Here is a 17,672-nt window from a genome sequence, read left to right as displayed (position 1 = left end):
CAAAGTTTGGTGAAATTTTTAATGGGAAATTTTCTTGTGTCCAGGGTGGAACTTCAGAGACTGACAAACATGGACTTCAGAATAGCCCAAAACTCTGCTACAAAGCCAGCTGGGATGTGGGAGACTGAAAGTTGCAAGACTATCATCTACTGTGGAAATCAAACCAGGGCTACGCGGACAACTTTCTTTCATCCCAGGTGAGCATCCGTAGGCCCAGAGCATCTGTACTAGCCAAAGCGGGTCTTTCTCATTTAATGAAAAAAATGTAAAAAAGCAAGCCCCAAATCCTGGATTTTCATTTCAGTGCAGAGGGGAAATGAATTTCAAAAAAAGTAAAATGAAATCATTTCTGATGAGCTGTAAGTAAAATAATAATGAAGTGACAGTCCTAGTCAAAACTACCAAGGTTTTTTTCCAGCCAGACATCTTCTTCCTAAGGATCCTCTTCTCAGAAAGCCACTCGGCTTGAGCTATAGACTTTCATCTTTCCTTAGGGATGAGTCAGCCTCAACTAGCACTGTACCACCTCAAAGAGTCCTAAAATTTACCACTAAGTCTCTAATACATAGTGCAACCTGCCAGGTTGACAGACCTTGACATGAAGCTGTCAGCAGTTCAGGTACTACCCTCTTTGATGTCGGTGTCCTGAAATTTGTCAGGACTTGTTTTCTTTTTTCTAAAACATTCAAACAAGCTCAGACGGACACTTTAAATTAAATTCTTGATGTTTCCTCTGTAGTTGCGGAATATTTGTTGCTCAGTTACATAAATCCAAGACAGTGAAGGAGTGTTTGATGAAGTTTTCATTTGGTTTACTGCTCTAAAAGATCTTTCAATTGCTGGCTATTTTTTGATAGCAGCAGTGATGTGTGCATACTGAGATAAGTCTCTAGCAAAGGGGGCCCTAATGCTTATCTATTGATTACTGCTATATAAACAACAAAAGAAAAATAACATTATGTCCTGGTTTCTGATAAAACAACACAAAGCTATTATAGATGAAGCAATACATTTTCTGTCTAAATATTCAGATTGACTATTAATATGCATCTTTTACAGTGGGAAAAAGGTTTTTTCATTAGGTTCATGGGATTTATCAGAGGAATAAACTACTGTAGTTTGGAAAGCAGAGGCTTAAATAAGTATATTTTATAATTCTGCTTAGGAGATTGTAAGACCGCTGTGTACATGAATATTATCCAGGAGGAAATAAAATGAACAGAGAGTTATGGCAATCCCTTCGGAATCCTATGAAGTGTATTTCAGCATAGGACCTTTCCTTAGCGTTTGCAGTCACTCCATGTAACTCTGTCACAGGACCATAATCCTCCAAGTGTTTTCGGTAGTTCAAAAAGCCTACAAGAAAGTTGTTATTTTTAAATATTTAACTAGAAAATCACGTATTATCTGAAACTTCTGTTTTCCAGTGGTTTAGTTTGGTTGTTTCTTCTTGTTTTGTTAAGCCAGGGAAAAGCCAGATTTCCGAGGCAGGTCACTGAATTACGTTTGTGTCCAATCAGCTCAGCGCCGTGGCAGCCCGAAGGCCAGCGAGGCAGAGGACGGTGCTGTCGCTTGCGTTGCTTTAGCCAAAGGACTGCATGTTCCTAGAATTACGCAATAACAGCCAGTGCGTTGAGCCCCCCGCCCCTTCTCCTGCCACAATGGGCACTAATCCCCCCTATCCATTCATAGCCTTTGTCTAGGCATGTGAAACAGGAAACCTTGAAAAAGTAGAAGTGTGGCTGTAATTAGGATTAATCTATTTTTAGCATGCTGTCTGCTGCCCTGTCCATGCTCCAGCTGAGTCGTTGTTTAAATCTATCTAGCTCGAGTCGTTCTGCAGTTGCACCCAGGAATGATATGAAAATTTTCTTTAAAGCATGAGCTTGCTAGGATTTTTTTTTTTTATTTTTGGTTGGGTAGGGGTTTTTTTTACAAAATAACTGTCTTTATTTTCCATGTATAATAGGATTCAGCTGGAAAATCCAGCACTAAAGTAATACAAAGGCTCTCTGCATAAAAAAAGCTGTACACTTTTTACTATCATTATTATTCATTTTACTGTGTACTTTGGAAACCTAGTCATGGATTAGGAATGTATTGTACTATGAGCAGCACAAACAGCACAAAAGGGGAATCATTTCCTAAAAGCTATATTGATTAAAAACACGTAGTGATATCATTGCAATTCTTCCTAAATAGCACCAGGAAAAGATATTAAAGATTTAAACGAACAGTCAGCTGCGCACCTGGCCATTTACTAATCCTGTATTTAAATATCTACTGGTCATATAGTTAACCTTTTTAACATATTTCTAAAGGAAACTTTAATATTATTAAAGTATGATTAGCCGTTAGTGCAACACAACTGGATTGAGCCCTGAGAAGACCACCTCTTGGTTGCCTTGAGTTGGTTTGTGGTTCATAGATTTCTCACCAACAGCTGCCCCGGTACTGTTTAGCTTTTGCAAATATCCATGAAAGGTGGTAGACTGAGCCCTTGCATGGGGTATAGCCCTGCGGGGGACCCGTGGTAGAGCAGAGCGGGGCTGGCAGTTGGGTTGGACTCGTGTTTTGGGCACCATGCTCTGGTGGGATGGGAAAAGGTCAGTCGCCCTGAAGGAGGGACTCTGAGGCTATTTTCTCTTTGTCAGTGTGGAAGAAGCAGGTCCCATCTATTTGCGCCCTTCCCGTAGCAAGACTGCGACTGTGGGAGGAAGGCCTGTGCCCCAAGGGCAGCAGAAGGGTGTACTTGCATCAGGCATATTGGAAATCTGCGGCTCCCTTGCAACAGCTGTGCTCTCCGATGGGCAGGGCTGGTGGGTGGGAAAGCGTAAGGATGAGCTGCATGTGCTGGAGGTCCAATTCCTTGGGACCAAGAGGAGGTTCTCCCTAGGAAAAAAAAAGAGCTTCTCAGCATAACGTTCTTCCCCTCCTCCCCCACCAGAGAAAACACAGCCCAGGGGCATGTCCTGCCTAACGTGTAGGGGCTATTTTCCTCTACCCTCACCTATCCTGTCGCCCCCCACAATGTATTTTGGTGACTCATGAAGCTTCACAGTGCTGAGCATGGAGAATGGCTATTTCTGTGCTTCCACTGCAATCCCTGCTACCTCCAACCCTGCTGTCAGTGCACCTCAGCCATGCAGAGCACCCCCGCGGGCTCTATTCTTAGCAGCTAATAGCTGAAATAATTACTTTTGTCTCAGCACTGTTGGCTCCTTAGATTTGGAATGTAGCAAAACCTCCTGCTCATGGAGTCTGTCTGCCCCCCTTTCCCTTTCCCGTTGAGGGCAGAGCAGCCTGGGGCCCCAAGGAGCCAACAAGCCAACTTCCTGGCAGCTTCTCCTATACTGTGCTGGCTAGATAGCAAGGAGAATAAGCAGAGCTGTCATCTGAGGACACTAAATACCTTGAACCCAGCTTCAACATGGAGCATAAGCTCACCTTTGAAGCAGCTTGCATGTTAATGTAGTGCCATCTCTTTGAAAAGGATCTTAGCTCTTCCAGCTGGGAGTTTCTAAGACTTCATATGATAAATTCCAGGACTGCAGCTTTTCAAAGTGATGGCCAGGTTTTCACCTGCAGGTTTCCAGTTCAGTGCCTGCTCTATTGCATGGGCCAACCTGCGCAAAGAAGAATACGAGCATTTTATGTAAATCTGACTAATACACATGTATCCCTGACAGCTGTTGGGAATTTACCCACATCTCTAGTCTTGCAGTCTCTTGATCTCAACATCAGCTATTCCATCTATTTTCCATGAACCAGCCACTATAGATGAATATGCAGGGGAGTTGGGGGGGGAGAGGGACGGAGAAAACCCAATAGCTGAACAATACATACAATAGGGTAAAGCAGAATTATCTGAGTTCACTTGTAATTAGTCAGCTATGCACATCCAAGTAGGTGTACAGAACCAAGTTTAATACTGTTTCAGACTTTTTTTTTTCATTGTTACTTATGTGCCTGCCTGTTCTTCCTGCTGTTGGCTGGGACCACAGTGAGAAATACAAAATACTGATTGTAAGAGCAGCATACGCATGCACTGGGCTAGCAAGGAAGTGTTTCTCAGTGATGGGTTTTGAGCTCATCAAGTCTAGGAATTACTGAAAATGTTACAGTAGCCATTTCTCTGACATTCCTCAATGAAACTTGTTTGGATAACAATAAACTTCTCAGGAAAAAAATCTGGACCTAAAGATACATTGTGAATAGTAACTTTCCTACTTGAGATTAGGTTATTGTCATATTGGAACAAAATTTGATGCATTACACACCATTTAAAATATTCCTTCATGGACTTTGGTAGCTGTGTAAGTAAATATTCTTATTTTGGCATTGCAAGTCTCTAGTTCCCTGGAAATCTCTGTGACTTGGTGATGGTTAGTATAGCATTTTGAGATTGTGAAGCATGTGTGTGTATGAACGTACATGCATGTGAAAATAGAAGGAAGATTTCAAAGTTGTACTTCTGCTTTTATTTTATGAAAGAACCTCCCCTAAATAATTTCCTATCAATTTCCTCTAAAAGCCACACTGTTCTGGCAGCTTCTGTTTCAAATGACAGTTAAATCTCACTAACTGAGTGGGGGCTTTTTGTGCAATAAGGACTATAATTAAGCAAGAGGCACAGCTTGAGTAAAATTTGGGAGAAGGGAACTCCTGAATTTCAATACCAGCTTTAATACTGATTCCATATGCGAGCTGGGGCAGATTATTTAACCTTTAATGCAAAATTGTATTAATACTATTTTAAATAAGCACCCATGAAAAACTTGACAATTCCCCTAGGTAACAACTAACAGCATTACTTCTTTAGTTGCCATAATGTAGAGAATTGTTTTACTACAGCAAATAATTAAGGAGGATTTTTTTTAAGAAGGACAATTTGCTCAGTATTTCAACATTCAGATTAATAGAAAATTAAAAAAACTAATCACCCTCTGATCAGTGAAGGTTAGGGGAAACAGTCCTGGCAGACAGGCAATTGTGTTATTGGATATGCTGATATTTCTTGAATGGAGCTGGCTGGGAATTCTGTGCTGAAATATATTTTTGTTGGAAAATATCAGTTCACTGGGGTTGTGAGCATTTTATGAGAAAGAAGAAGCTTTAACAAATTTCACATTTTGAAAAACAGATTTTGAAATAGTTAGTATTCCATGTCAGCATTTTGAAAAATACTATTTTGCATTTTAAAACAACTTTCCGGAGTTTTGGGTTGTAAACTGAAGAACATAGTGCTAAGCATTATTACTAACATTCCCCTGCCCATCTTTGCCTGATTCTCTGCTTCTTCAGTTTATAACCATCTGCTCCCCAAGGTGATGTGCTGAGATGTCATTTACGTGGATATTGAGGTCGAGGGGTTATACAGATTTACAGCTCCACAGACTTGCTAAGTCTTGGGCAGGAATTTGTTTGGCATTGTCGAGGCCTTTGGATTATGTGATCTTAGCCTTTTAGTTAAACAGGAACATGCCCTGATTTTAACAACTTTCGTTTCCTGTAGTCAGAAGGAAGGTGTGGCCCATGGCATTTAAACTGGAACCTGAGCCAAAAGCTCCCCAGCGGGAAGGTGTTAGTTCTGTGTAGTGCCACTAGGGTTTCATTCTTCATAAGGAACAGACCAAGGATCCTCCTTAATGGATGGCCAAGGTTATTTTATCACCCATAATACCAATAGCATTTTTGACAACATTCATGAGTGTTAGACATCCACAATTTTAGCCTACATGTCATTACTGTTAAAGTCGTGGCATTCATAGCAGAAAATAATGTGGGAGCTGCCAATGAGACCTGAAGATGCAATTCTATGTACTGTTTGGCATATAAGTATTGGTGATATTATTGCCAATACTTATTATTATTATTATTATTATTATTATTATATTATTGCAATAAACACCACCTTTCCCCTGAAAGCAACCAAAAATATGTAATGAGAAATCAATCAAAGCTCCATTTTACTTTCTCAATATATTGCAACACTGATAAAATCAGTGTGCTAAAAGAACTAGTCAACTGTCCCATTTCTGAAGCTCGTCTTTTTATCTTGAAACACTGCAATACACACTTATGTCCAGATCCCTACTGGGTCTTATAGGTCCGCTTGCCTGGCTTCTGTCTTGTCTGTACAGTGCTGGCACATTACTGGTACATTGTAAATCAGTAATGTACTGATAGGAAAAATGAGGAATGTGGAAAAACCAATCTGACCCTGAATGTTGATGGAGCTTGCAAGGTAACTCAGGGGTAAGCAAAAGCAACCCAGACTGCGTAATATCACATAAAACACTGGCCTACTTTAGAAAGTATCATCTCTGAGTGACTCATTTTAGTAGTCGTAGCACTCTTAAAATTTTACCTTCATTAACTCAAGTACTTAATGCTTGTGGCTTTGGCCACAAAGCACATATGTAAGGGTTTAATCCCCATGGGTTTGACTGCATAAGAAACCACGTCTTGTGGCATTTAGTTGATCCAGCACTACTACCTTTGGTTGCGTGGAGGTTCGATCTCCCCCTGCATCAGATACAGCAGATACAGAAACCTTCTACATTTCTTGCACTGGTGTCTGCTCAATTTGCAGGGGTCATCCTCTTCACATGAACAGCCTACCCTGCTCTCCCAGATGCATGGCTCATGTGATTTTTTTTTTTTTTCTTTTTTGAAGAATCATATCTGAGAAATTGGGAGCTTGCAATTCTTCTCGTTTGTGTCTGTGTGTAACAGGTGTCATTTTCAGTGTAGTACAGACGAATCCCAAAATAGCTCAGGCTCTTCAGACGCTGTGAAGAGAAAAGATAGTGGTTAATTCAGCTTTGGTTGTAGTGAAAAACCCAAAGCTCACAGGCAGCACTGAAGTCCAGAATTAAAATGGCAGATATATCTGGGTAACGGTGATATCTCTGGATTCTTTATTTTTCAAATGGACTGCTCTCTCACTCTCTCTTCTCTCGTATATGCAGACTGACGCATGAACTCCCTCATACAGTGCTGGCTTTCCATTAGCTTCTCTTTGATTCCCAGATGCTGTATCTACCACTGATCCTCCTCCACGTTTTCCGGTTTTGAGGATACAAGACTGGAGAGCACTGTTTCATTTGCCTAGTGCTGAAGTTGACTGCATGTGCTAGAGTTAATGCAATGGATTGTCTTGTGGGGATAGAGGCAAGGAGAAAGCGTTCCTCTGCAACATTTTTCTTGCCTGATTATGCCTGCTGTGCTGAATTATGTAGCTGTTTTGTGAACTTTCTTGCACAGAGATTATTGGATTCTGGTGACTCCAGGAATGCAGTTATTAAGTCCTCCTGCCTACACAGAGTATTTTGAATCTGTGCGATAACACTTATTATGACTGTTCGGATTAGGAAGAGCCTATAGCTTTCTAGCACTTCCTGTAACTTATCTGACACAGTGCATCTGCCCAGTGGCTGGACCACAGACAGCTCACTGTCCTGAGGCCAACATCGCAGGGTCGTCTGCATCCAGCAGTAGTTTCATGCTTTCATGTCCAGAAGACCGGAGTTCGTTCATGTGAGCAGTTCCTTTGAAGTTGCATTGCGCTTCATGGTAACTGCATGCTGAGTAGCACGCGGGCCTAAAATATTTTATTTTCCAACTCCAAACAGTAGTTCCTGTCACCGAAACAGTTAATCAAAAAGCGCTAACTCTCCACTGGAGAGTGAGTGAGTGAGTGAGTGAGTGTGTGTGTGTGTTTGTTTTTTAGAGCCAAAAAGATTTGCTTTGGTTTTTTTTAAAAACAGAAACCACCACAAAGTTGGCTGCGGTTTCAGCTGCGCTTGTTCGAGATTTATATTGCTGACTACCAATCCTAAAAGAGTTAACCTAGTAGCATGACTCAGAAGCAGAGAAGGAGATGCGACGCTGACAGGCTTGGAAGGAAGCACAGAAACGGAGGTGAGCAACATAATAACGACACCAAAAAAAAAAAGAAGAAGAAGAAGAAGAAGAAGGTGCAGCGTGCGGGAGCAACTTTTCCCTCGGCATGCCTGGCCCTGGCACTGCTGGCACGGGCTCCCTGGAAAGCTGCAGTTCCGCCGGTATAACACAGGGAGCAGGCTGGAGAATTTAGAGCTGCGTCACAGAGCTCAGAGAGAGAGCGAGAGAGCAAGCTCCGTCGATAGGTCTACTAGCAACAGCCCTGCTGCAGCAAGAGGGGAGAGAGGCAGCAAGAGAGAGGGCTCAAGGAAGAGAAGTAACGCCAACCCTGGGGACCGGGCTCCTGTCACCGTCCAGCGTCACTTAAAGAATCCTACCTGGGCTCCGTTGACATAGGAAGCTTCGCCCATTGACGATGCTGGAGATACGGCGCGCTTAATCCCGCGGGGAGGGAGAGTGGGCAGACACCGAAAGGGTTAACGGAAGGGAAATTTCTGGAACCTTCTATTCTGCGGCGCTCCGCAGCAAGCGGAGGGCTGAAGACTGCGCAGATGGTGCACGGACAGAGCTCTTCGGTCCGGTTCGTCTCTCCCACGTACGTACCCTTTGATCAGGATGGGGCTCGAACTGCATTTACCTTTTCTGAATTATTTGCAGGGCGTCCCCTTCCCCCATCGTCCCTAAGTTCAGATCCCGAAGTGCCTTTATTATTATTTTGGCTGGGCAGGATTGCTCTGTTCTGCGTCAGAGCTGTTTTCTCAATGGAGCGATGGCACAGGTTGTACTAATGTCACTCTTGCCGGCATTGCTGTAATGCAGAGGAGGGTAGTAGTCGTGGGGGAGAGATGACAACTTTGCAAAGACTGCTGTTTTCGTGTTTTGTTTTGGCTTTTTATTCCCTCCTGTCTCTCTGAAGGCTAGCATGTTGGCAGGGGTTTGGTGGAAGGGTTAACAGCCGCTCCGCATTTCAGAGCTTGGAGGTTTGTCACTGCGTAGTTCAGAAAGTGGTAAACGGTGACGCAGTGATCATTGCAGGGCACGTCGGCCCGTTTTTACAAGCGCTGGGGACAGGTACGCGGTGCCTTCCAGACGCTTCCAAACCAGCTGAAAGGGGTTAAGGATGAGCCGAGCCGGGAAGCCAGCATTTAGGGATTAAATGTCATCATTTTGGCGTTGGAAAGTTGTTTACCTTGCTCTCTCCGTGTCTCCATGTTGGCAGCCTTCCAGCTCACATGTGATAGTCTTCCCTGTACTGCTGCATCATTAACTAAGTGGCCGAGGGCGCTGCCGATTGGCTGGGGAGGGCTCTGGCCCTCAGCGCGCCGCGCTATTGGTGGAGAAGGCGCTGGCAGGTGAAAAGCCCTCCCGGATTGGCCGCGGACCGGGTGTCAAATCGGAGCGTGGAGCTGGCTCGCTCCGAAGCGCTGGGACGGCTCCGCGCCTCCGCGCCGGGCTTCTCCCGCTCTCCCGCGGGGGCCGACGGCCGGCGGCGGCCCTGCCTCTCGCGGCGCGGCGACAGCACGAGCCAAAAAAAAAAGAGGAAGAGAAGGAGCTTTCCGCGTGCGGTGCCCCCGGCGTCGGGCAAGCACCCGGCGGCGAGGACGCAGGTCTGAGTTTGCGCTGGGTCAGTGATAGGGAGGTTTCGTTTTGCTGCGCAGTTGTCGCAATGACGTGTCAGAGCCGCTAACCACGGTGAATGGGAAAGTACTAGGGTTCGGGGCTTTTTTCTTTCTTTCTTTCTTTCTTCCTTATAAGGGAATTAAATGTTGCCTTCGGGCTCTGGTAGCCCAAAAGTAAACAGGGTAGCAGCCCTGCAAACTGCTTGGGGCAGGGACTGTATCTGGAAATTATGTCAGGGGAATAACTGAAGAAGTGAAAAAGACTCTGGGCTAAACTCTGCTTTCATTTACATAAGCGTGAATTTGCCACAGTCTCAGTAACATCAGGGAGAGCTGAATACAGCCCTGTAAAGGTTTAGAAGAAAACAACAGCATTAGAAAGCAGGAATAAAAAGAGGACTGGGAAAAGACTAGGTAAGGATAGATGGGAGACTGAGGGCAGACAGCATATCCAGAGAGAGGACAAGGAGATGAAGATAAGGAGGAGAACATTTTACTCTCTTAACCATTTACTATACTATTTTTTCCACCTCTCTTCTTAAAGCGACCAGCAATGAAGATGGCAGCTCTGCCTGGAAGTTCTGACGACACAACCAGATTTGGGCTCGGTCCTTCTGGCTGAGGAAGTCATCTGATTATGCAGTGGAGTGGTAACTTTGCTTTCTCATACGGCAGGGAACATTATTCCTTAGCCTTTCATCATATCAAGCTTTAAAAAGTTTAGGGATATGGTAGCCTAAGCGTTTATATTACTCACTTGCTGACATCTCAAGACTCAGGTTTGCTTGTTTAGCAGTAATGGCTGGGTTTAGAACCAACTCCAACATAGCGTTCTCTGTCTCCGTCTCTTAGCAGTAGCCTGTCCTCCGAACGGCAGTCTGAGAGAGAGAGAGAGAGAGGCTGTATTTACACACATACACCCACCGTGACAGAATTTTGTTTCTGTTAGGTTGTAAAGGCCGTATGCCCTGCAGTTTTATCCCCGACGCCATTTTTTTGCGCAGTAACACAGAGGGGAGGAGACCATTCCCGAAGGCAGTGCCGTGGTAGGAAAAGGGAGGGAAGAAGACAAGACAGTAGGTGCCACTCCCCACTTTTTTTCCTCCTTCCCTTCTGTTTCTTGCCCCCCTCCTTTTCTGCCACACTCCGTAGGGAATTTCAGACTCTTACTGCAGTCATCACAGCCCCTCCTGACTCACTGAGCCTTCGCTGGCTGTAGCTGGCTCCCTTGGAGCATCCTTGCCTCCTGCAGCGCCAGTTCCGCAGAGCAGGGGAACAACAGGAATAGCAGCAACAATGGTGGTCCCTGCAGCAAGACGGACAGGCGTAAATACACACGTATATAAGAACAGCACATACACAGCAGCACTCGTACAAGGCAGCAGCGGAGGTAACTGTACAGCCAGGAGCTCGACTAAGAAATGACGTTCTGTTGCTTGGAAGACTGGTGGGTTAAGTCTGTTTTATCGAGCGCTCTCTAAATGGCCGACCCTTCGCGTTTTCTCCATCCCATGTTGTGGGGCAGCGGGCCCCGTTAACGTGCAATGGTAGCGCTTCTTAATGGCATTCCTCAGCCCTTTGGAAGGAGGTGCATCCAGCAGCCCATATACTTACTACAGCATATTCATCCTTCTTGAGTTCAGCATAAGGATGCATTTGTTTTTATTCCTTTTGCTACTATTTTTTTGCCACAGAGATGGTTTAATTGCAACTAAGCGCAGGGAGGGAAAGGATACTGAGAGATAAAAGAATTATTTCAGTGTTAAACTTCAGCTCTCATTACGCATGAATTGGTTACTGTTACCAGATAAATCTGTGGAACTTTGCAAGATTATGTGAAACAAGGCTAAGCAAGGGCCATGGCATATTTCTGTAAGTCAGCAGCGATTTGGGGCATGTGAGTGGTATCGTTACTGTACATTAGTGATATGGGTAACTGTTCCAAAATGGTTGTCAGAGTATTGCCTCAAAAGGACTTGGAAAAGCTGTGATTTCTTACTCCCTCTGACTCTCCTGTGTGTGACATTGTGCAAGCTGATTCATTTGTCTGTATTTTGGTTTTCGTCCTTTGTAAAGTGGGGTTTATTATACCTCTCAGCCTTAGTGCGGCATTATGACGCAGTATTCGTTAACGCGTTGGGTCTGCTGGCAAAATACATGTAATTTTCTTGGGAGTTTTACTGTTCAAGGACCGCAGAATTTGATAAAGGAAGTTAAGGATTGCAAATGCTCATGCCATAAATTCAAAAGCATTACCGTAGTCTTCTTCTCTGATAGCTAAGGAAGGCTCTCTGAATGACGAGACAGCCATGATATCTTACTGCACTTGTTTTGCCGACGGTCGTGTTACATCTGTGACGCAGTCCGATTTTGCTGTTGGTTGTTGCCTCTGCTCTGTGGAGTTGAGCTGATGAGGGCACAAACTAGAAGATGGTTAGAAACATTAATTTAACGTTGATGGTAAAGTTCGCAACCATACCCAAAGTGGCAGGGATATCGGCATCCACCGATTTCACCACCCACAAACGGCGAAGGAATTCAAACGAACACGACAGCACCCCTAGCCATTTTGTTGCTCGCAGAGTAGATTCTAAGCCTGCAGCGCTGCTGCTGCTGCTGCTGCTGCTGCTGCTGCTGTTAATTTCCATGTCATACAAATACAGCATCGGGCTCTGTGTCAGGAGCTTTGCTGATGCTGTGAGAAGCTTACAGTCTACGAGCAAATGTTTTTCTTTTCTTATTTGGGAAAATCCATTAACGTGTCCAAACACCAAGTATTTTACCCTCACTCTTCATATGGATCACTTCCAGACCTATCCAGAAGATTCATTGCTGCCTTGTATTTTTTCTAAAACTTGTTCACGGTGTTTTCTTACAGTTTAACATGGGTGTGGCTGGGGGGGTTGTTGAGATGTAAGTCGCATTGGTTAAGTATCTGTATTGCTGATGTAATCTGTAATGGACAGAGACATCTGCAAAATATATCCAAGTTGCCCATATCCTCTATATATCTATACAGAGATACATATATTCCCAAGCCCTGGTTGCAAACGTGCCCTTGTTATGGGACGAGAAGGGAGTACTCATTCTGTTCTCACCCACCCAAAAGTTTTGTTGCAAATAAGGCAGTAGAAATGGCTAACTCGCGTTTCAACAGCATTCAGAGATGCCAGTATTATATAACGTTATCAGGGCACGGCTCTGAGAGAGGCACCCATAGCTGCCTGCCGCGTTGCCTGCGGCAAGGTCATTCCCCTGACTCATTGTCGGTGACCAGTGGGTTCTGGATCTCCCAATCTACATTTCTTGCAATGGTGACAGTGCTCAAGCCCTGAGCCTGGAGGTAAAGCTTGAAAATTAATGCTATTGCAGCAGTGGGCCATTAAGCCCCAAAGCATAGATCCAAAAAACCCTGCATCTCTGAAGTGTTTTAAAATCCAGGTACGTTTCTTGAGCTAACTGCAAAAGCAAGCTTAGAACCTTTGCACCAGTTCCCTCACCCCTTTTTCCTCCAAGGCTTCCTCTGGACTGTATTCCTTCGGACATATTTTTAGGACTAGGCATCAAGTTACTCTGTGTTCTGGCAAAAAAAAAAAAAAAAGGTGCCCCTGCATATATTTGCATTTCTGTTCCTGTAGTCGTTGTCGGGTGGACTCCGCAGGCTGCTGTAAGTGCTTTCACCAGTGTCTGTCAAGCTAGTGCTAGCTCAATAGCTGTTATGTCTCCTGCCAGATTTCCACATTCTTCTCAGGTGTTTCCACATGTAAACATCACTGTTATGTTCAGTTGACTCAGGGCAGCATCAGCCATGGATACGTTAAGGTTGGCGCTAGTTTTCTCAGCTTCATAGGCAACACTGAGCAGTTAATGCCTCAAGGATCTCAAACAAAATAACAACTTTCGTGCCCACCTTTGTGGTAGTGAAGTTCAATTTGGGGGCAGGTTCTCTGGTTCCATTTAAATGGAGAGGAACTTGGGGTCCAGCAGAGCCAGTACAGGCCAAGCACAGACCCAAATGGATTCTTTTTGCTTACAGTTTTGTTACCTTCCACCATCCCCGAGTTTCCTGCCCTGGGCAGCTTCCTGCACTGACCATGCTTAAAGTCTTGGCCTTCAGTATCATTATTCTCTAGTTTTCAAAGGAAAAGAACCTGGCTGCTAATCCTGAAGCCAGTGACGACTCTTCGCCTACAGGGAGGCATATGTGATAGCTTGTCTGCTAAAAACTGAGCCAACACAGTGTGATTCAGACCTTAAGCTTTCCAAGGAAGAGAGCTATTTCTGAGTTAAGCACATCCCTTCAACTCCCCCCACAAGCACTCTTTACCCAGTGCAAATGGTGCACAGTATCTGTCCATCGGCGGCCACTGGTTTTGTATTTGAATATACAACTAAAATGCTTCTTAAACATTGACAACATCTCCCAAATACATAGTAGAGTTTCAGCAGTGGAAAGGACGGTGAGAATCCTGGGAATAGATACTAACCAAACAGCTCAAGCACCTGCATTTTTCAGGGGAGGCAACTAGGGATTTGGTCAATGCTTTCTTTCATCTTTTTTGCCAGGTCCTTCTACTATGAATAATTTTAAGATAGAGCAGAGCACTGAAGGGATGTTTTCAAATGTCCCGTTTTAAAGGCAGGCTATACTTCAGTGAACACCTGGCAGTATCTGTTTCCTTATACTCTTTATTGTTGGAGGATGTTCTATTGTCTCTTTAATGACACAAAGAAAAATGTGACTTCCCTAGACATTACTGAAAGTAGGTGGAACAGTAGTAGTGACAGGGAACACCATATTCCTGAACTGACTATACAAATCACAACAATAATAGCTGCGTAACTGCTTTCAAGACCTGCAATCAATACTTTATATTGCAAGGTGAAGCTTACGTATAGGAGTTAGGAACAGAAAACCCCTTCTCTGATTTCAGCTGCTTTTGTGAACTGTTTAGCGTAGTTAGTTTTGTAATGTGCTATTTAAATAAGCCGCATGTGGCTGAACTTGGTGAATTTTCATGGCTGTACCCTCCTACTGTTCTTCCATGACCTAGGTCGTATAAGTGCTAGGCATTTCTTCATTGTGTAAGTTTGCCCAATTTCACACTTTGTGTCACCTGAAATCCTTGTTCAGTAGTTCCTGTGCCCTCCAAACAGGCTGTTTTTGCCTAAGAATTCTCATGAAACTAAAGGCAGAAGAAGATTGTGTGACTCTAGGCAAGTCAAGGCAATTTCAGATCAGTACACAAGAAGCATAAGATTAGAAACTGTAGCTCTAACATCTAGCACACCTAGAATGGTCACCACGCTAAAACCACTCGAGTTCAGAAGAGCTTTGGGGCAAGTAATTCGGAAGAGTCGTAGGTGTCATATCTTTCCTTAACAGACTGAAATAAAGTGCTGGGATTAAAAAAAAGCAAAACAAAAAAACCCCACAGGTTTTGGGAGTGAATCCTCATTATTTTAGTGGTGTTGCACTGTCATGAATTATCTCCAAGTTTCTCCAAAAGATCTGTAAACTGAAAATTAAAGGCTTCTTGCACTTCTTTATTACACCCAAGCATCACAGCAAACATGGATGGCAGTATGGCAGAACCATAAAATGGGGGCTGGTATGGCCCATCACATCACCTGATACTTCTCCCTTTGTTAAACACAAACAAGCAAACAAAAACATTCTACCTGTCCCCTTTTTCCCCTCAACCTCAAACTCTTGCACAATCAAACCATAAAAAAAACTGGATTAGAATGACAGGCAGCTTGCTGACAGTTCGATAAATGCAAGCAAATGCTTTAACAGATTACCTTTAATAGGACATGAATTTAGTGACTCAAGTCTTAAGCAGGCCTGACTATCCCATTGGTAAAACAGGCTGAACAGGACAAAAGATGCTACAAGCTTCTACCCATAGCAAGCCGTAATATAGTGTTCCAGCTACTTTTTTTCTTGGGGGGGGGGGGGGGGGGGTAGAAATCCAGAGTGCCTGTTTTTTTAACCTTACTATTTATATTGCAATTACAAGGCTGCAATAGTAGGACTAAAGGAACAGATTATGTTCGCTCAAGACAGTGGTCGGGAGTTTTTGTTCGGGTCTTAATCAAAGGGGAAAAAAAACCTCCGTTATGCTTTAAATTCATGAGGGAAGTGCACACTTTTGCTGCCCGTAATTGCAGTAGTGTCTCTAGAGCCATCTTCTGTTCACAGGCCTCAAACCCACTGAATGATGCTGCATCTACCCTCCCTTTCACTCGGCCTCTGATAGGGAAGGCATCACAAGGTAATGACTGGCTCGGATTGCAAGTTAGGGCACATCTGTCCATACCTGACCCACGCAACACCACACAGTAACAGAACTGCCCAACAAACAGATGCAGTCACATGCTCCCCCAGGCTGAGGAAGTTTGGTTTTTCTTTGTTCTTTGGGTTGTTTTTTTTTTTTTTTTTTTGAAACCTTAGAAGTTCACTCATTTCAATTCCCCTTACAGGTCACCACTTGTTGTGTCACACCCCTCTGCCCTGCACCTGGCCCCAGGTCTGACTCACTCCTTCACTGTGGGGATGATGCATCAAGCTTCTCTGCCTCACATTTTCTGCATATGGAATAGGAATAATTCCTCCAGGGGAGACCAGGGCTTGATGCACCATGAGTTTCATTCCTGGAGGTGGAAATGGAGGAAAGTGTTTATGAGGTACACAAGGTCATCCAGAGGTCTGTTTCGCTTACTGTGGAAGCCAAGAAGTGCCTTAATATATAAGGTGCAGGCTGTGAGAAGTAAGAGGCCAACTAGGTCTGTGACATCTAGGCTTGCCTTGCTCCTGCAGACTATGGAAGACGTTCCTTTACATGGGGAAGTCAGGGATTTCTTCCCTTTTTGCTTTTGTCTTGTGTAGAAGCTGTAAAGCAGTATGAAGTTTGTGAAATGATTTGAGGTGGTACTCTGAAAGAAGCAAAGTACAGAACAGTACTGCTACTAAAATGTGTTGGAGAAGTAGGAAAGAATCAGAATGGAAATTTTGCACCGTCTCCTATTATTTCTTGAAAACTCTGGAACATTTCAATGAAGCCAGCTATGGCTGATAGTATTTGCATGTCTCTGCACATATGTGTGTGCATCCCCCATGCGTACACATTCAGCACACACCTAGCACATGCTTGGGAAAAACATTGTTTTATGGAGAGTTTTAATTTTTTTTGCATGTGTGCGCGTTAGCAGTTGAGCACTGTTTATCACAGCATCGTGAACTGCTCTGCGTCTTTCTTACCCCCTGTTAATCTCCCCTTCTCATGGCTTGCTGCCTGCCCGAGCATGCAACTAGGTTTGGAACGAACAGCATACATGGTCACGGACGTATCCTTCATGAAAGGTGTACCTGCAGTTTGCCAGCGAGGGCTGACACCTTCTGGCTGCTTGGAGGGAAGGGGAGCTTGTTAAGGCATAGCACAACGTTCAGGTAGCCGGGGGAAGGGGCAAGCAGCGTCTGCATTATGCTGAAGCGCAATCTGTTTTTAACAAACGGTAGAGCCTAAGTTCCCAGTGAAGTAATGCAACTGTCAAACTACAACCAAAAATGAGCCACTGGTCTTCAGCTGCTGCGTGGCATTTCCGGAAAGGTTAGTCTGCTTAGGGAGGGGAGGGGAAGGCACGGCACACATAGGTGTTCAGAGCCAGTTCGTCAGAGGCACTCGGAGAGCGCCTCAAAGAACTGTGCCAGCAAGACAGACACTGGGGAGGAAACCTGCTTTCCACTCGTCTTTCACCCTGTTGCCCCAGTTAATGGATTTAGAAACTACAGTAAATATCTAGACATAGTAATCTAGTACAGTTCCCTCCCCGCTCTTTTTGGAAGGAACTGCTCTTCCTCCAAGTTTCTCTCTGCAGTTTAAGGGTGGGGGGGGTGGGCATTAGAAGATGTAGGCACTAAAGCAGATCCTTAAATCTGGTTACAAAACTAATGGGCAGAGTTGCCAAAAGCCCAGGGTATCAATAAGCAAAACTCCAACTCCACCTCTGCCTAACTTTACTCCATTTCACATTAGCTTCTGCATCAGCACTGATCAAACACAGTGGCCAGGGGCTGATAGTTCCCGCATTATACCTCTGTGTGGTAGAAAGTCCTTCATAGGCCTCAGGACGCCCCATCTA

At 44.3% G+C, this 17,672-nt stretch overlaps 1 long non-coding RNA gene across 1 annotated transcript; it reads right to left on the bottom strand.

The window, feature by feature from the left end:
* Window positions 1–1,058: 1,058 nt before the first annotated feature.
* Window positions 1,059–11,208, bottom strand: LOC136994215 (uncharacterized). The gene is made up of 4 exons (XR_010886345.1): window positions 10,285–11,208; window positions 6,500–6,794; window positions 3,448–3,626; window positions 1,059–2,892 (listed from the first exon to the last, which is right to left on the bottom strand). It is a non-coding gene; the product is annotated as an uncharacterized lncRNA (long non-coding RNA).
* Between the last annotated feature and the right edge of the window lie 6,464 nt (window positions 11,209–17,672).

The sequence above is a fragment of the Apteryx mantelli genome, chromosome 25, assembly GCF_036417845.1.
Source record: "Apteryx mantelli isolate bAptMan1 chromosome 25, bAptMan1.hap1, whole genome shotgun sequence".
Lineage (NCBI taxonomy): Eukaryota > Metazoa > Chordata > Aves > Apterygiformes > Apterygidae > Apteryx > Apteryx mantelli.
This window is presented reverse-complemented; position numbering and strand designations above follow the sequence as displayed.